Genomic DNA, 20,535 nt, shown 5'->3' on the forward strand with positions numbered 1-20,535 from the left:
TTGGACTGGGAGTTCAGCCCCCGCCACGGAGGGGTGCTTCACCGCTGACCCATGAAACTGGTGTGGCACCTGCAGCTACGGCATGGCAGCAGGGACAGTGTACCCTCTCAATGGCCATACTGGGACCCATGGGGCATGCCCATAATGCCAATCCTATATTGCCACCATTTTAAATTTCCTGGCTGCCTCGGACAGTCTACCCCCAGCACCGCTGGCACTGGAGTCGAAACATGGTACCAAATCCAATGCGGGGGTAGCCCATCAGACTACCACACCTAAGGAGCTGTCCTCAGAGAAGAAAGGGGAACCTGCCTCTCCCCAGGCAGTGCAGTTGTTGTTATCGTCTCTGGACGAAGTGGTGGCTGGTCCCTCCCAAATGGTCAGTCCCCCCGCTGACTTCAAGGAACATCAGGCTCTCCTTGAAAGGGTGGCTAGCAACTTGAACCTAAAAATTGAGGAGCATGATCTCCTCCTCCACGCCGGCCCGAATAGCGTTACCTGTCCACCCAGGGGTCCTTAAAATTGCCAAATTGCTGTGGCAGACCCCTTCTTCGATTCCGTCTACTTCTACGAAGGTGGAAAAGAAGTTATTATATCCCTGAAAAATGGTTTGAATATCTGTATACACACCCTCCAGTGGTGTCACTGGTCGTGTCCACTGTTAATGAAAGGGACAGGCAGGGCCAAGTCAGCGGCACCCCTGAAAAGCAAAGATGCCAAGAGACTGGACTTACTTGGCAGAAAGATTTATTTAATGGCAAGCCTGCAATTTTGGGTGTCTAACCACCAGGCCCTGTTAGGCAGGTACAGTTTTAACCTGTGGGACTCCCTTAACAAATTCCCGCAGGACCAAGCCCAGGAGTTCACCGCTTTTGTGGACAAAGGCACAGCAGTGTAAGGGGGGCCCTTCAAATAGGATGCTACTGACTCAGTGGGTGGGATGGTCACCAATTAACAGAATTGCCATTCAGTCTCTCATCAGCCACAAGAGAGTTCATGAAGTGCATTGCACCAGTGGCCGCTTACCTGAGGCGCCGGTGTGTTCCAATTTACCTGTACCTCGATGACTCGCTAATAAATAGTCGGTCCCAGGATCAGGTGCAGTCTGGTTTGTTCCACCTGTCGTGACCTGGGGCTGTTCATAAATGAGAAAAAATTGACCTTAATATTGATGCAATGCCTAGAGTTCATTGGAGCGGTCCTCGACTCTACTCGGGCTAGAGACTTCCTCTCCAAGGCTCAGTTCCAAGCCATGGCCAAGCGCATCTCATGCATGCAAGCTGACCCTCTCACCACTGCTCACATGTGCCTGTGATTGTTGGGACACATGGTGGCCTGCACTTATGTGGTCCGACACGTGCTGCTCTGCCTCAGGCCCTTGCAGGTATGGCTGGTGTCAGTCTACGTCCCGAACAGACACAGCATGGACTGTGTTGTCAGGGTCCCAGACCACATACTGTTGTCACTCATCTGGTGGCAAAGTGTTTGAGGGAGTTCCCTTAGTGTCTCCTTCCCCGTCGGTGACTCTACATTGGTGTTGGAGGGAGTTCCCTTTGTGTCTCCATCCCCGTCAGTGACCCTCATCTCTGATGCTTTGGACCTGCAGGAGGGAGCCCACCTGGGTGATCTCAGCGTGCAAGGTCATTGATAGAGTTGCAATCGCTCCCTACACGTCAATGTCAGGGAGCTCAAAGCAATTTGCTTGGCCTGCCAAGCCTTCCTACCTCACATAAAAAAGCAGGGTGGTCCAGGTCCTAATGGACAATACAGCGGCTTTGTTCTATATCAACAAGCAGGGCAGAGCCAGATCTTCTGCCCTTTGCCAGGAAGCCCTCAGGCTCTGGAACTACTGTGTACAACACTGCATCCCTCTCATAGCCAGGCCAGGAATGCTTTGGCAGATCGCCTCAGCAGAATCTTTTTGTCTTGCCACAAGTGGTCCCTCCATCTGGAAGTGGTCAGTTTCATCTTCCAGAGGTGGAGGACTCCCCAGGCGGACCTGTTCACGTCCAGGCAGAACAGGAAATGCCACGTGTTCTGCTCAATTCAGGGGGTCAACAGAGGCTCCCTGTTCGATGCTTTTCTGCTCCTGTGGTCGGGAGCTCTGTTGTACACCTTCCCTCCAGTGCTGTTGATTCACAGAGTCCTCATGAAAATCAAGCAGGACAGGGCGAAGGTGATCCTCATAGTGCTGTCTTGGCCGCACCAGCACTGGTTCGGCGCATTGTGCTGCTCTGTTACAGCTGCTGCTCAGGCCAGACCTGCTGTCCCAAAACCCTGGCAGTCTTCTGCATCCAAACCTGGTGGCACTGCACCTGATGGCTTGGCTGCTGCATGGTTAAATGTGGAGGAGCAGGAGTGCTCGGCTGCTGTCCAGCAGATCCTATTGGGCAGCAGAAAGCCCTCCACAAGAGCAACCTACCTGGCCAAATGGAAGTGATTCACTTGTTGGACCTCAGATAAAGGAATTCGGCCTGAGCAGGCCTCACTGCAGTTGATCATGGACTACCTTCTGCATCTCAAGCTCCAAGGCCTGGCCCTTTCATCTATCAAGGTCCACTTGGATTCTGTTTTGGCCTTCCGTCCGCCGCTCGAGGGTAGGTTGGTTTTCACCCGGACATGACTGCCAGGGTCCTCAAGCCACCTCTACCCACACGTCAGGGACCCCATTCCACCATGGAACCTGAATCATGTGCTGATATGGCTCATGGGACCCCCCTTCGAGCCTCTGGTTTCCTGCTGTCTCCTTCTCCTGTCTTGGAAGGTCACATTCTTAGTTGCGATAATATCCACCTGCCAGGTCTCTGAGATTAGGGCACTTATCTTGGAACCACCCTATATGGTCTTCTATGAAGACAAGATCCAGCTGTGGCTGCTCCCGGCTTTCCTGCCAAGGTGTATCTCACAGTTTCATATGAGCCAGGACATTTTCTTACCTGTCTTTTTTCCAAAGCTGCATAAGTCGGAGGAGGAGCATAGATTGCATTCCCTAGACATCAGGAGGATGCTACCCTTCTACATTGAAAGGACCAAGCGATTCCACAAGTCGATGCAATTGTTCATCATGCTGGCTGACAAGATGAAAGGTCATCCAGTGTCTGCTCAAAGAATTACTTCTTGGATCACTGCCTCTATTCACTGCTGTCCCGATCAGGTAGGGGTGCCAACTCCGCCAATTGTAACTTCTCATTCAACCAGGTGCAAGCCTCTTTGGCAGCTTTCCTAGCCCAAGTGCCTATCCAGGACATCTGTAGGGCGGCCACCTGGTCATCCATCCACACGCTCACATCCCATTACATACTTACCCAGCAGGCCCGGGATGATGCTGGCTTTGGTAGCGGAACTCCGAGCCCACCTTTGAGGATATTGCTTGTGAGTCACCTACAATGGAATTTACATGAGCAAGCTCTCAAAGAAGAAAAAATGCTTACCTACCTTTTCTTAACTGTTGTTCTTTGAGATGTGTTGCTTATGTCCAGTCCATTACCTGCCCTCTTACCCCTCTGTTGGAGATGCCACCAAGAAGGAACTGAGAGGGTGTAGTGTTGGCAGCGCCTAATATACCAACGCATGAGCGCGGCACTCGAGGTGCTACAGCCAACCCTGCAGATACTGCTAAGGCAAAAATCTCAAACAACTGTGCACACAGTTAGGTACACACACAGCTAGAATGGAATGGACATGGGAAACACATCTTGAAGAACAACAGTTACAAAAAGGTAGGTAACTGTTTTTTAAAATTTTTCTACAGGATCTCACTCTTCATAGCAACGCTTTCCAGAATTGAGAATTATACACAGATTGTCTTTGTGTCGTGTGAAGGGGGAGAGAATTGGATTATGTAAACACAGAACAATGGGAGGAGGTAGGGAAATTGCTCGTGTATGTTACATGTGTGACATTAGCAATGTCACAGCATATGTTAAATATAAAGTCAGCTTTTACGTGTGTTTTATGTGGATATTTAAAAGTTTACTGTTGAAATACAGTATCTTGTGTTTTTGGCTGGGCTTCTCATTTCCCTCTGTCCTTGATGCCTTTTTTATGATTATTTCCCACCCCCTGAGCAGAATCTGCAGGTTTTGAGATGTGAGCTGATTTTACAAAGGAGATATCCTTGCTTAGCATAATTTGAGCATTTATCTCATTTAAATAACAAGAAAAGCCCAGATATTACATGTAAGACAGAGTCATACAAGTTTGTTATGGAGACAGTCAAGAGGCTAATTATCTGTAGACATTTCTAACTCAATAACTAGATGTCCATGCTTCTAGTTTATATGTTGTGGGGTATTTTCCCACAAGCACAATTAAAAAAACAACAACCCAATACTTTGATGTAGGCTTACACTTTGCACAGTATCCAAGGATGACAGCTGACAAGAGCATTTTGCTTTACTCTAGAATTTCTGATACACTGCCATTTGAGTGCATACTTAACTTTAATCCTATTGAATTATTATTGATTTTCATTAATAGTGGAGATTTCTAATACAATATAATAGTCTGCTTATATCAGCAATTTCAATTAGATCATTGATAATAGATTACATAGATGGGCTGCTTTACTTTCATGGTTTGTCTTTTCAAATTTACTTTCACAATCAAAGTCTTTAGCATTTGTGTGGGGCGAATCACTTTGGGCCAGACTATGTCCAGCCTTGTAGTGATGCACAAGCACTGAGAGAAGAAAGAACAAAAGCATCCTTCTTTCATCCTTGAGCCCACCTCCAGGGACTCCTACTCTCTGCATTTAGAAAGCACAAAGCCTGTCCAAGTTTAGTACCTCCACTAACACTTGAGTCTCTGAAGTGGAAAGGGAGGGATGGGCCTGTGGCTTTAACAACCTCTCTAATTGCTGGTGACATTGGCCTCAGAGAAGGGAGAGCATGCTGTACTCTTAAAAATGGTGTCTCAGTGGTAATGCTACTCCTGTGCTCTGATATTTTAAATCCTGGCTTTGGTGATATGTGGATGCTTGGTACATTCATAAAATTGTTAAAATCTTCCTTGAAAAAAGTAATTCAGTATTGGAAAGATAACTCTCACTTGACTATCAATCAACAGATAGGCCTTCTGCTTCCTATCTCCAAAATCATGAAGATATTTGATGAGAAAAATGACCAACGGCTGGTGTTTCATCCCACTTAGACTTCTTCTCAACTTGTCTTTGAACAGACATTTCCCTACATTTTCAAAAGTGATTGGTGAATTGGGGTTCCTCTCTTCTTGATGTCCAACTTGAAACATCTTTAAAGGAGTTTGACTTTCAGAGGTGCTCAGCACCCACAGCCAGTGACTTCATATGGAGTTTGGGGTACTCAACACTTCAATAAATCAATCCTCTTTAAGTTGTCCCAAGTTGGGCTACAAAAATTAGAGGCATCCAGAATCAGTGGCCACTAATGAAAATTTTGACTCAGGTCATACAGAAAGTCTGCTGCAGAGCTGGAAACAGAATGCAACTTCTTTAATTCCAGTCCAAACTCATAACAACAAGACTATCCTTCCTGTGTGGGTGTTCTTATTCTTTCTTATCTGAAGATTTCCAACCATGGATTTTGAACTCTTCTTCTTCTTCTAGATCATTATATTAAGACTTTAGTTTCATATAACTATTGACATTCATTCTCTGACACTCACAGGAGAAAGATATAAAAATTTTATTAAAGCTGATGTTAAAAAATTATATAATACACAAGTTAAGAAAAAAGTGTCTGTACATCTGGGTATAGTGCTTATTTTATCCACAGATACAAAGTTTGTTTTAAAAGTCATAAGATATATATATAAAGTACATAATCAGCAATAACCCAAATTTAGGTGAAGAAATTTAGATATTCAGTTTAGATATTATCCTCCAATTATTCAGGTACATTGCTCATGAAAAGTTATACAGAGCAGTGGTTGTGGAAAGCAAATATATCAATGAGTGAAGATTGTCCCTCAGTAATTGAGAATTTAGGGTAGGTTATCACACACTAAATGGTCCCAAAATCTGTTCCACTGCACACATGCTATCTTACTTTTACTGCCATAGTTTTGTTTTGTTATAAGTAATTGTATTCTTTTTGAGTGTGTTTGTATGTAATGTTTTTCACCAAAGTATTTGAACGTGGTAAAAATAACTTAGGGATCTGTTGTGCAGAAATGCAGTTTCCACAGATATTTGCATTTTCACCAAAACAATCAGACCCTGATTCAGAGGGGAAAATATCTTACTCAACTGCATCTCTCCTTTGGCTACACCCACAGGACTGTAGAAGAGTATGAAGGTATGCTTCTCTGTATGACTGTATATGGAATGAGACTCCTATGGTATTATGGTTTGAAGTGAGCTATGTTCAACAGAGTTGTGACATACATGCATTGGGGTTCTTAGAGCCTAACTTCTTATACTATTGACAGGAGCCCTTAAAGGAAAATTATAGCTTGTCAGTTCACATCTGTCAGGTTTGTAAGAACAGGCACTTTCAGACTCTGTATCATGATCATCTGAGGTGAAATCCTTCAGTATATACATTGATTTGGACCCAATGAATAATCTTATTTACCTTTAACTTTTCTGTACACAGTAAGACACTTAATCATTCACATATACTAGTGGCAAGAGAGATTCTCATTGAGCAATAAACAAATATCTTTTTTTCTCCGTACTCTGCACATAACCATCTGAGTGGGGGATGAAATAAATACCTATGTAATGAAGTTTGTTAAATGTATATGAAAGTCCTTTACACTTTACACCAGAAATCCTCAATGTGGATGTTTGCTGAAATTTCTGTAGGTTTTCCAAAGTCTAGGCATGGATACAATCAACTTCTCACTTCTTGTAATGATAGAGATTTTCTTTCTCTGTGCCAATGGTTTTTCTTTCTTTCTTTCTTTCTTTCTTTCTTTCTTTCTTTCTTTCTTTCTTTCTTTCTTTCTTTCTTTCTTTCTTTCTTTCACCCTCATTTGTTCAAGGCTATATAACCCTTGCTCAGGAACTAGGACCATCTTGAGATTCTGGGTATGTTTTAATATCCATCTCCCAGCTTCTTAAAGATAACTCATTCAGATTCACCTATTACTGGCAGGCTGTACCTCTTTGGTACTATTTAAAAATTAACTAGTCTCATAACTGTCTATCAAGAACTGGGGAAAGACTGTGAGCCAGATACCACCCTCTTGCAATGGGTGTCAGGTGCCACATATTTTAAACCCAGGCCTACCGAGTTGGTGAGTTAGAGCTTACCCTGTGTGCCACTGCATTGTAATGGCAGATGAGGGAGCTACAGCTAACATAGCACCATCAGAGCCTACAACCACTGATTCAGCTTGTCAGGTGATTAGGAGCTGACTGCTGATTGGACACCACTTGGCATGAAGCTTCCTGTTTCTGTCCCACCCCTTGTCTGAGCAACTAGTTGTTAGGCGTGCTGCTGACCAGATCTCTGAGAACAAGTTCCTGCCTCCTTGCCTTGTTCCTGGTTCCTGCTTCCTGATCCTAATCCCAGTGGTCAAACCTGCCACTGACCTTTGGCGTGGCTCCTGACTGACTCTGGATTGACCCAAGGGTATGATTTCCAACAGTGACCCTCCTCCGCCCCAGCTCTGACCACTAGGTCAGACTGCCCCATTATGTAGGAACATAGGAGGGTCCTGCCTAACAGCTTGCTCAAACCTTCTTGGTCTCCTCTGGGACTTCTTGCTGAATTTCTGGACTAGAGCTCTCATCCTGCTGTCACCCCAGGAGCCCATGACTCCACAGGAGCAGATTTCTGTCCTCCAGGTGGAAAACAAGAATTTGAGGGCCCAAGCACTACAGCTCCAGAAGAAAAATTGCTCCTTGCAGGAGCAAGGTATAGCTTGGGTGACTATCCCCTGAGTCCTTCTGCTGGAGAGATATGATGGCACCCGCAGTAAGTTTAGTGGTTTCCTTTTCCAATGCAGACTCCTGTTTGTGCTCCAGTCCTAGGAATACATCACAGATTGAGTTAAGGTGGGACAAATAGTGATCCTGCTTACTGGGGAGGCCCTGGTGAGGGCCTCTCCCTTTGTAGAGCAGGATCACCTAGTGTTGACCAACTGGGACTCATTCTTACAAGCCTTCAATAATCCTCGCAAAGCCCACATGGCAGAGACTGCCTTACGAGAGCTTCGGCAACCCCTGGGGTCAGCCTCTTCTTATGTTGCCCAGTTCAGACGTTTGACTATAGACGCTTCCTGGAACAATGCTGCACTCCTCCATCAGTGTCGGTACAATCTTTGTGAAGAACTAAAAGATGAGCTTGCACTTTAGAATCCTTTATGGATCTTTGTATATCTTTAGAATCCTTTGTGGATCTTTGTATATACACACCAGACTGCATGAACAGCTACTGGAATGTAGGAGGGCCCTGCTTCCCTCCTGAATTTACCCAAGGCTCAGCCCTCAGGCCCAAGCAAGGTTGGCTTTGCCCAAGCCTGTGCCCACGCCTGACCTAGTACAGCCTCAGCTATTCCTGGGCAAGTGAGAGTGCAGAAGACAGGAGAACCTCTGCTTCTATTGTGGAGGAGCTGGGCATACAGTATCCATGTGTTCTGTCAAAACCCCTGCTAACCTGATGACAGGGAAAGGTCTACCCCCACACTTGGTAGGGGTCCTGAGTCTGGGTATCACCAGGGAGAAAACCCAAGATTATGTTAAACCAGGAGTTCCTCATCAATCTCCCCTTCTACAGATTCCTCTGCAACTATGGATTCTGCAGGTCAAGCGGGCTTTTCCCTGATTGATTCAGGAGCAGATTGATTGATTCAGGTCAAGCAGGCCTTGCCCAGATCGATTAAGAAGCAGAGGACAATTTTTTGGATTTTTCCATGGCCCGGGTCCTCGGTCTTCCAGTATGGCCCAAGGTTACTACGGTTCTGGTAGAAACAATAGACAGGTCCCCACTGGCTTTGGGTCCAGTTACACATGAGATCACACTGCTGGAAGTGGTGCCTGGGGAACACTGGGAAGTCCTATGATTTAACCTTATTTCCTCCCTGCATTTCACCCTGATTTTAGGGTTTCACTGGCTAGTCTATCATGACACTGTATTCTATGATCCCAGTGCACCATATCCTTATAGTTGAGCTTCTGTAGGAAGAACTGCCTTTCCATTCCAGACACAGACCCCTAAAAACCAAGCCAGAGGATCCTACTCCAAGAACGCAGATGTTCCCCCAAATGGTGGCAACCCTATCAGACCTGGAAATGCCACTTCCACATGATGAATCATTTCTTCCTGTGAAATACCAAGACCACTGGGATGTCTTCAAAAAATTCAATGCAGATTTGCTACCCTTGCACTGTGAATGCTTTTCCAATTGACCTACAGCCCAGAGCCACACTTCCATTTAGGCATATATATCCTATGTCTAAATCAGAGCTAGTAGCATTAAGAGAGTACTTTCAGGAAGACTTAGATAAAGGTTTCACTTGCTGCTCTACCTCCCCCACAGGCACTCTAGTACTCTTTGTAAAAAAGAAGGCTGGCTCTCTGAGACTTTGCATAGACTACAATGCACCTAATCACATAACCGTACACAAGCAGAACTATTTACCATTAATCTAGGAGCTCTTGGGTTCAGTACAGTTGGCTCGGGTGTTCACCAAGCTGGATCTTAGAGGAGTTTGTAAACTAGTCTGCATCAAGATCGGCGGTGAGTGGAAGACCGCCTTTAGAGGTAGGTATGGACACAGAATATTTGGCAATGCCCTTTGGACTCACCAATGAGCCCATGGACTACGGATGGATCCTTTGCAATTCAAGAGTGGGCAGAACCCCATAGTGTATAAGACATACAAAGGTTCACAGGGTTTGCCAATTTTTACATCAGGTTTATTTCAGACTTCTGAAAGGTCACAACCCCTGTAACTGCCATCCTCCATAAGTCTTCAAAGTTTCACTGGTCCACAGAGGCTCTCCATGCCTTCCAATGTCTGAAGATAGTTGTCATATCTGCCCCAGCACTAGTCACCCTAATACTGACAAGTCCTTTATTCTTGAGGCTGATGCCTCTGATGTAGCCATTGGGGCAGTACTATCCCAAAGTACATGGCCCCAATAAGAGATTCACCCATGTATGTATTTTTCATGAAAACTTACTCCGGCCAAATGTAATTATGAAATAGTGGACAAGGAGTTACTTGCCATCAAGACCAGATTTGAAACATGTTGAGACTACCCTGAAGGGGCCAAACACCCCATCTTATTTTTAACAGACCATAAGAATCTAGAATACCTACAATCTATCAGGCTGCTGAGTCAGTGGCAATTACACTGGAACCTGTTCTTCTCAAGATTTGATTTCACAATCATGTATCATCCAGGCAACAAGACTGACAAGGCAGATGCCCCTTCATTAAAAGGGGAATACTATCCAGAATATCCAGAACCTGCTAGCCCCCGAGAATCATCATGTTGAATATTAAAACCACGTCATTTTGTTTATGGGTCCATATCCTTGGATTTTTCTCACCATGCTTCCAGCAGTCCTCCCTAATGACCCTTCCTTTAAACTTGTAACATTATCCAAGGAGGGTCTTCCTAGTACCACCCTATGCCACTATTCCTGGGTCAATGACATCTTCCATGTCAACAGTTGCCTGTATGCTCTCAGTGGTTCCCGAACACTGGAGGTACTGTGCATACACCATAACAAGCTGAGTGCAGGTCACTTTGGAAAATCCAAAACTTTGTGCACTGCAGCCAACTTGTTCTGGTGACGACAACTGCAGGATGATGTCAGGTCCTGTGACACCATTGTTTAAATGAAGACCCCCCCCCCCAAGTGGAGCAGGCCACTTGGCCATCTAATGCCATCCAAGACCCTTCCTGGCCCTAGTCTCGCATAACACTTGCTTTTTGTCATGGAACTACCCAAATCAGAAGGCCACAATACCTTATTGACTGTCATGGATCAGCTGACTAAGATGGCCTATTTTGTATGATGCACATGTCTCTCAACTGTGGAAACTACTGCATGCCTTCTACTTGTACATGTCTTCCATCTGCTTTGCCTCTCTGACCATCTTACCACAGACCATGGCTCCCAATTTATATCCAGGTTCCTGAAGGAGGTCCTCCTCCTGAATATTCAGCCCCATGCATCCACCACATCACCCTCAGATGGATGGCCAATCAGAATGAGTCACCCAGGTTCTCAGACAATACCTGAGCTGCTCCTGAACCACTGTCAAGATAGTGGGGTTGCATTACTCCCACTAGCTGAATTCACTTACAGTAACACACAGCACACCTCTACCCAATCCAGCCCCTTCTACGTCAAATGTGGTTTTCATCCACCTTTCTATCCCTCCGTTCCCTTGTCCACCGTGGTTCCTGCTGCCTCTGATCTGGTACAGACCATTCATGAAGCCAACCTAAAGAAGTGCTTGGAAAAAGCCAAGATGGCCTAAAAACTCTATGATAAATGCCACCAACACACCTCTCCTCTAAAAGTACGCACAAAGTTGTGGCTGTCCACAGAACACCTACAGAAGATCAACCTGCACACAAAGTAGATCATCAGGATGCAGGCCCTTTCACCATTACGCAGCAGAGTAATCTGGTGGTGTTTGTATTACAGCCTTCTTGATCCTGGAGGGTCCATTCAGTATTCTATGTCTCCCTCCTGAAACCTTTCCTTGGCAATCCGTTCCCCAGTGAGCATATGCTACCTGCACTCCCGGTTCAATTACAAGGCCATGAGGACTACATGGTTGTCAACTTTCTGGACTCCCAAATGCTTAGAGAGACCTGGTACTATATGATTGATTGGGAGGGCTATGGGCCCAAAGAACACTTTTGGGAACTGGTTTGACATGTGCATGCCCCTGAAAAGTACTGGCCTTTCACAGGAATCATCCTGAGAAGGCTGGCCCCTGGGGATTGCTTTGGGAGGAAGGGTGGTGTCAGATGCTATGGATTCCAAACCTAGGCTCATGGGGTTGTTCAGCGAGAGCCTTACCCTGTGCACCACCACACTGCAAGGTCAGATGACGGAACTGCAGCTAACATCCCACAGCAAGAGGCTTACGAGGAGAGGCTGAGGGAACTGGGATTATTTAGTCTGCAGAAGAGAAGAAGGAGGGAGGATTTGATAGCTGCTTTCAACTACCTGAAAGGGGGTTCCAAAGAGGATGGCTCTAGACTGTTCTCAATGGTAGCAGATGACAGAACGAGGAGTAATGGTCTCAAGTTGCAGTGGGGGAGGTTTAGGTTGGATATTAGGAAAAACTTTTTTACTAGGAGGATGGTGAAGTACTGGAATGGGTTACCTAGGGAGGTGGTGGAATCTCCTTCCTTAGAGGTTTTTAAGGTCAGGCTCAACAAAGCCCTGGATGGGATGATTTAGTTGGGGATTGGTCCTGCTTTGAGCAGAGGGTGGACTAGATGACCTCCTGAGGTCCCTTCCAACCCTATATTCTATGATTCTACACCCACTGACTCAGCTGGGTCAGGTGACTAGCAGCAAACTGCTGATTGAAAAACACTGGGCATCAAGCTTCCTGTTTCTGTCCCATCTCTTGTTGTTGTTAGGCCTGCTGCTGATCAGAGCCCCGAGACCAAATTCCTTGCATGGTTTCAACATCTGGTTCCTGTTACAACAACTTGATTCCTGTTTCTGCTTCCTTGCACTAATTCCAGTGACTGACTCTGGCTTTGACTTTTGGTGTGTCTTCCGACTGTCACCCTGGCCCACCCCAGCTCTGATCACTAGGTCAGACTGCCCAGTTACAGGACCTGATAATGTGCTATCTTGAAAGCAATCAGCAGAATCTCAAGAGAGGATTTAAGTGACTGGCATGGGTTTGAGAGCTTAGAATTGAGGCCCTGATCTGAAGCCCATTGAAGTCAGTAAGAGCACTTCCACTGTCTTCAGTGGGCTTTGGATCAGGTCCTGAGAGAAACTAAAACCATGTGCTGCAGGGTGATCCATTCCTAGAAGGACATACAGATTCATTAACAAAATCTGTTTATTATGCTGAAAAGAAGAAAGTAGAGATTTTATAGCTCTCTTGTAAAATAACTGACATTTTAATTTAGATTATTTTGAGATTTGTTCATTGAAATTTTGAATTTTGATTATACCCTGCCCTTTCCACACCAGAAAAATAAAAGAAAGTTGAAATTGGGAGAACCATAGAATATCAGGGTTGGAAGGGACCTCAGGAGGTCATCTAGTCCAACCCCCTGCTCAAAGCAGGACCAATCCCCAATTTTTGCCCCAGATCCCGAAATGGCCCCCTCAAGGTTTGAACTCACAACCCTGGGTTTAGCAGGCCAATGCTCAAACCACTGAGCTATCCTTCCCCCAGTGGTTCTCAAAGCTGGTCCTCCACTTGGAAAGGGTGGTCAGCACGTCCCTTGGCCCGCGCCGCTTCCCGCAGCCCCCATTGGCCTGGAGCGGCGAACCGCGGCCAGTGGGAGCTGTGATCGGCCCAACCTGCGGATGCAGCAGGTAAACAAACAGGTCCGACCCACCAGGAGCTTTCCCTGAACAAGTGGCGGACCAGCTTTGAGAACCACTGGTCTATACTTTCCCTTTCTAAATTATTTGAAAACCAAATTTACAAAGGGGGCTATAAATCCAATTCAAATAGAACCTGAGTGTAGAATTTTCTCCGGTTAGGGATTTACTTACTATATGGCTGTGACTATTCTTTACAAATCATCTAACAAAAAATTATTAATAGTTTTTGAGAATGCATAATTCTGTGTCTGAGACAATAAGAAATTTGCTTGAGCTGTGGAAAGTTAGAATGGTTCACAATGCTGTGAAAGGTATGGCAGGGTTGCTATTACAAGGTTGTGTACTCATAGTATTGATCATTTTCTAACTAAAACTAATGGGCCAAATCCAGAAACCTGCTCAGCGCCTGGAGCACTCCTCAGGATTTCGCCAGTTATTTTTGTTGCAAAGTGATTGTGCTTTCATGCTATCATTCTTAAAGTAAATCTTCTCTCTAGTATCTTAAATATAGAACCATTTAAAAAACTCATTTGATAAAAGCAGTAGTTGCCATCAGTAAATTTTGGACCAGCTCTAAGTGGAGCTGAACTCCTGCTAAATACTTGCAACATCCCTATAGGAGTTTCACATGCTCAGCGACTCTTAAGAATAATTCCTGCATAACCATGATAACTGGTACAGTGTGGCTGTATTCACACCCACTGCTTTTCTACAACAATTTAGCATTTTTGGTTCTTTTTTTCTGTTGAGGAGTTGCTTATATAATCATAGAAACGTAGGCCTGCAAGGTACCTTGAAGTCGTCTAGTCCATCGCCCGGTGCCAAGGCAAGATTAATGTCTAATAGCTTCTTTTTTTGCCTAGGAAACATTTTCATTGCTAGAACTGCTTGCAGTCAAACTAAGAAGGACATGGAAAACTTTTGGCTTATCTGTATTACTCTTTCATCTTGAAGGAGTACCTTTCCAGCCCAATTAATTGATACTAATGTTGGGCCGGCTGTTATTGTAGGGGAGAGACTGTCCGTGCAGGGGACATGTAGCTCTGGGGAATGGACAAAGATTTTAGCTCCGTAGTAGATTCCCAAGGTCTGTGTGTAGACTCAGCACATCCTCAGAGGCTCAGTGCCTCCCCACAGATCCCTAAAGTGCCTCTGGCCCAAGGAACAATCGCTCCTGCAGAACTACGTTCCTGTTGGCCACCCACTCTGTTTGCTCAAAAGCTCCCTCTCTGAAGTGGATTGCAGGCTTGAAGCTAATGCTACTGGAGTTCAAGGGTGATTAATGTCAAATGCTAAAGCAATAGCTTCCCCCTGAAGCCCTGTAGAACCCAGACCAGGCACATCTCCAGCGGAGGAGCTTCTGCAGGGTTCCAGGAGTGGGGATTCATGCCCAACCATGTGTGATGCTGTTCACCTCCGCTGTCAGGCAGGCCCAGTAATTTTAATTTGTCAATACCACATGTGTGGGTGCATTAAGAAAATGTAGGAACAAAATGACAAATTAACCTAATAAAGTGTCCTAACAGATGTAATATTAGCATGCCATAACTATAATGAATAATGGTCATGCTTTTAATTTGAGTCGCTTATTCTAGAGAACTTGGATCACTGTACAGAAAATAATCTAACAGCCATAGCAGGCACACCTATGGTGTTGTTCAAATAATAGCAATAATGATGATATTCAGTTGAGCTTTGCAAGCCAGAGAAGCACTATGCTTTAACTTACTGCTAAATAGAGAGCCTGGAACAATAAATAGTAATCCAAAAAAATAAAAACAGAAATTGTGTAGAGAAACTGTTTTGGAAAGGCTAACGTTGGAAACTACAGTTTTGTTCAATATCTTCATAAATGATCTGGAGGATGGTGTGGATTGCACTCTCAGCAAATTTGCGGATGATACTAAACTGGGAGGAGTGGTAGATACGCTGGAGGACAGGGATAGGATACAGAGGGACCTAGACAAATTGGAGGATTGGGCCAAAAGAAATCTGATGAGGTTCAATAAGGTTAAGTGCAGGGTCCTGCACTTAGGACGGAAGAACCCAATGCACAGCTACAGACTAGGGACCGAATGGCTAGGCAGCAGTTCTGCGGAAAAGGACCTAGGGGTGACAGTGGACGAGAAGCTGGATATGAGTCAGCAGTGTGCCCTTGTTGCCAAGAAGGCCAATGGCATTTTGGGATGTATAAGTAGGGGCATAGCGAGCAGATGGAGGGACGTGATCGTCCCCCTCTATTCGACATTGGTGAGGCCTCATCTGGAGTACTGTGTCCAGTTTTCGGCCCCACACTACAAGAAGGATGTGGATAAATTGGAGAGAGTCCAGCGAAGGGCAACAAAAATGATTAGGGGTCTGGAACACATGACTTATGAGGAGAGGCTGAGGGAACTGGGATTGTTTAGTCTGCAGAAGAGAAGAATGAGGGGGGATTTGATAGCTGCTTTCAACTACCTGAGAGGTGGTTCCAGAGAGGGTGGTTCTAGACTATTCTCAGTGGTAGAAGAGGACAGGACAAGGAGTAATGGTCTCAAGTTGCAGTGGGGGAGGTTTAGGTTGGATATTAGGAAAAACTTTTTCAGTAGGAGGGTGGTGAAACACTGGAATGCGTTACCTAGGGAGGTGGTAGAATCTCCTTCCTTAGAAGTTTTTAAGGTCAGGCTTGACAAAGCTCTGGCTGGGATGATTTAATTGGGGATTGGTCCTGCTTTGAGCAGGGGGTTGGACTAGATGACCTCCTGAGGTCCCTTCCAACCCTGATATTCTATGATTCTATGATTCTATGTGCTTACACATTGGAAAAAATGTGCTTTCAAACAGCAAAATGTTGCTTGCTATAGTAGTGTGGGTTTCATTATGAAAGTGTTCTGTAGATCAGCGCTAAAACATGCAACAGGAGGCTTTGGTTGGCACTCTGGAATTTTATTTAATGGAAGCCTCTGCCTGTGTAATGAGTAGAACTGCTGTGAGTGCACAGAGCAATACAAAGTAATAAGGGATGTTTCCGTCTCAGACCCCCATCCTGCAAAGAGTTATGCATGTGCTTAACTTTATGCACTGTAAGTAGCCCCAGTGGACTCCTCATTTTTTGTAAAGTTAAGCCTGTATGAAGTCTTATCAGGACCAGGGCATTACATACATGCTTTTAACACTTCCTTTGAAAGCTAGTAGAGCCATGTGTCAACTTCATGGTTAGACTGCTCTATTTATAGGTTGTGCAGCCTCCCAAGTGCTACAGAAGGGTGGCTATAGACATACTGGAGAGGAGACGGACTGCCAAGAATTGGGTAATACACGTTTTCTGTCCTCCGAAAAATTGGGCTTTTTTTTTTTTAAAGTAAATCATAATGAGAAAAGTAGAGATAGAGCCCAGTTCTAGTTTGTTTGTACAAAACTCCTATTGGCTTCAATGGGAGCAGAACTAGGAAAATGTTGTGATTTAAAAGCCCACAGGTTCTTCATATCCCACTGGTGTGGGATGGTTTATGCTCTACTTTTTAAATGAATCATGACTTTAAAATCAAAGAATGTTGCCCTTGGTACATTAATTACTATAGTAACTGTGGCTCTGATGCTACACCCCTTACTCAAGCAAAATTCCCATTGACATCGCTTAGAGATTTGCTAGTGCAAGGACTGCAACAGGGACCAGCCCTTGGTGCCTGAGCTATGATAAAAAGAAAGCTTCAGCTAGGGTAGTAAAATACGGTCTGCAATTTAGTACATACTCCAGCAGTATCTTTATAAGTATTTAAATGAAGCGCTTACTAGTCTTGTATTGTACCTACCATGTGGAATACACCAAAACTGTGTTTCAGCCCATTTTATGCAGTAGCCACAATAAGACACTCTAAGGTGTACATTACATTAAGATAACACTCTTCTAGGGTCATTGAAGGCATCTGGCAGTGCCTTGTATCTCACAATGCACTTGAGACATTTATCTCACACTAACATATGTTTGTTTGTGTTTTATTATCTAATCATAAAATGGCATTTAAAATTGTGCTTTCTTATTAGCTCATGAGGTCATCTGGCCACACACGCAGCTGGCTGTGTGTGTGAAATCCACTCAGCACTTCTGCAGCTGCGGAAGGGCCAAAATGCTGGGGAGCTGCTGGAAATGCTGTGCAATGCACGCTACCTAGCTCCAAAGTGCTTTTCCACAGGAACAAGTGGGATCAAACAAGGTGTGTGTTGGTCCCCAGTAGCTATGGGCTAACTGCAGAGGTGCCCTCTTCCCTGACTGTTTCCCTTTCCACCAGGGTGGTATTATTCTGTCCACAGTTCATTTTTCAGGCTCTCTTTGGGGGATAGGATGTTATTTTTCACCCCACATCAACAGCTCGAACTTCATCACTGATATCATTCCTTATAGCTATTAATCTTACAGAGCTCTGCACAGAACACTCCCATTGTGTGGGGGTAATGCCTACATAGGGACTTCAGGACTAGGCAAAAAAATCAGAATTTAGGCTCCTAAAAAAAAGGATTCTGCTGGAATAAATTCAGGGAGGAAAGAATGCTTAATAAATATTTTGCCAGTAATATTCTACATTTCTCTTTTTAAGCCCCAATCCTGCAAAAGACCTTGGGGTTGATGGGGAGACTTTTGATTCCAGTGGGGTGAAGGGGTATGCTCATGTGTGTCTCTTTGCACTATCAAGGCCCATATGGTATAAGATAGGGGTGGGCAAACTACGGCCTGCGGGCCGCATCTGGCCCATCAGACCTTTTAATCTGGCCCTCGAGCTCCCATCCAGCAGCGGGATCGGAGGCTTGCCCCACTCTGGCACTCCAGCTGGGGAGTGGGGTCGGGGGCTTGCTCTGCTCCACGCATGCTGTGGCTCTGCACGGCTCCCAGAAGCAGTGGCATGTGCCCCCCTCTGGCTCCTACATGTAGGGGCAGCCAGGGGGCTCCACACACTGCCCCCGTCCCAAGTGCCGGCTCTGCAACTCCCATTGGCCAAGAACTGTGTGGCCAATGGGAGCTTTCCTGGCCAATGGGAGCTGCAGGGGCAGCGCCTTTGGATGGGGCAGTGCGCAGAGCCATCTGGCCGCACCTCTGCATAGGAGCCGGAGGGGGCACATGCCATTGCTCCCAGGAGCTGATTGAGGTAAGTGCCACCCGGAGCCTGCACCCCTGACCTCTTCCTGTGCCCAACCCCCCTGCCCCAGCCTCCCCCTCCCAGACCCTGAACCCCGCGTTCCTGGCCCCACCCTGGAACCCACACCCACAGTCCAGAGCCTGTATCCCCTTCCACACCTGAACCCTCTGCCTCAGGCTGGAGCCCCCTCCCATACTCCAAACCCCTCTGCTCCATCCCTGCCCACAGCCCCCTCCTGCACCCCAAACCCTTCATCCCTGGCCCCACCCAGAATTTGCACCTCCAGCCAGAGCCCTCACCCCCTCCCACATCCCAACCCCTGCCCCAGCCCGGAACCCCGTCCTGCACCCTGAACTCATTTCTGGCCCCACCCCAGAGCCCGCACTCCCAGCCAGAGCCCTCACCCGCTCCCGCACCCCAACCCCCAATTTTGTGAGCATTCATGGCCCGCCATACAATTTCTATACCCAGATGTGGTCCTCAGGCCAAAAAGTTTGCTCATCCCTGGTGAAAGATGCTTGTGTGTGAATTAGAGCTCCTTACCCACAGCCAGGTCTTCCTCCAATAGGAAAACCATAATCCTCTGACCAACATCACAGCCTGTTACCATGAGAATGCCTGACTTGTCAACTCTGGTATTAAACCATGCCTCAGGATCATATAACATAGGGGGAAAGGACAGTTGATAAGAGGGATATTTGTCAAAATGTAAATATTCTTGACAGGGAAGAGGCAAGAATGATTGTGACAAATGCAAGACAGAAGCATAAATGTATTTTACAAATATTCCACCCACCACACGCCAAAAATAAATAAATAAATACCCTACGTACATTTGCTAATTGATAACAATATACTTACAAAACATGAGTCCTTCTAAGCAAGGAAATGAATAGCTAAAGACATCATAAATCTTATGCTGTCCACATAATAAATAACCATACTGGGTTCAATTCTTGGCCCTGGATCTGGCTGCTTTGTGCCGCCTCGAGAGTGCAAATCACCCAAAAAGGTGCTCTTAAGGGACAGCTCAGCATTCCCCTGGCATAGGGAAATCCTGTATCAGCTCTATACTACCCGCTTCTCTAGTGCTCCACAAGGAGAGAGGGAGAGAGGCTGCGTTTAGAGCCACCTTTCCCTGTCTTCTCATTCTACTCAGTAGCACTTAGCACACACTTGGAGCATCTGAGTATTGAACACACAGTTCTTGTAAAGCTTAAAGAAGTACATATTTCATTATAACACAATAATCTTAACTCTGACCCAAGGCATTTAAAAATATATTGGTAGCTGCTTATTTTCATTTAAAGGACATTGTTGCTGGAAATACTATTACTTAATGTATGTATCAGTTAAAAGTAGGCTTTTTTAGCAAACTACTTGACTAATTTTCTTCAAACTTGTGATAGTATTCTTCTTCACCTTCAGAGTTAATCTAGCAATTTTGAGGCTACTACAGTTTTTCACACTAAAATAATAGGGGGAGGGAGGAACTAATATACTTGATCCAAAGCTCACTGAAGTCGTTGGAAGAACTCCTTTTGATTTTAGTGGGCTTTGATTCAGGGCCTAAAGTAGAGATTAATAATGGAATCTGTTTGCACCCTTAACATGGAGAGGCTTTTACAAAAATTAAATATTTTGGAACATTGTAGATGCAATTAAGAACATTACAATTTAATATCTTAGGGCACTGTGTTACTTATTAAATCAAAAACATTTAACATATAAAAAGAGCCAATTTAGAAAAAGCGCAGGTCAGCTATTAAAAAGAAAACATTACTTAGGAAAATAGCCTTGATTGAAGAGGTTCAGCTGTTTAAATGATTTGAGAGTCATCATGGATACCTCAATGGAAATTTTTGCCCATAATTCTGAGTGTGTTAAAAAGTAATAATTCAGAAAATAGTATAACAACATTATTTCAGATAAAGGCACC

The 20,535-nt window shown here is 45.2% G+C and overlaps 1 protein-coding gene across 45 annotated transcripts in view; it reads left to right on the forward strand.

Annotated features, from left to right (window-relative positions):
- LOC125633483 (uncharacterized) overlaps positions 1–20,535 on the forward strand; it is a 786,124-nt gene that overhangs the window by 70,512 nt on the left and 695,077 nt on the right. The window contains exon 1 of one of the 45 annotated variants that reach the window (XR_012667815.1): positions 3,769–3,865. The exons of 43 other annotated variants lie outside the window; for them this stretch is intronic. The gene's annotated coding sequence lies outside the window, so the exon portion shown is untranslated. Of the gene's footprint in view, positions 1–3,768; positions 3,866–20,535 lie in introns of those variants that run through there. One more of the 45 variants, XR_012667816.1, reaches the window with a different exon arrangement.

The sequence above is a fragment of the Caretta caretta genome, chromosome 3 (genome assembly GCF_965140235.1).
Source record: "Caretta caretta isolate rCarCar2 chromosome 3, rCarCar1.hap1, whole genome shotgun sequence".
Taxonomy (NCBI): domain Eukaryota; kingdom Metazoa; phylum Chordata; order Testudines; family Cheloniidae; genus Caretta; species Caretta caretta.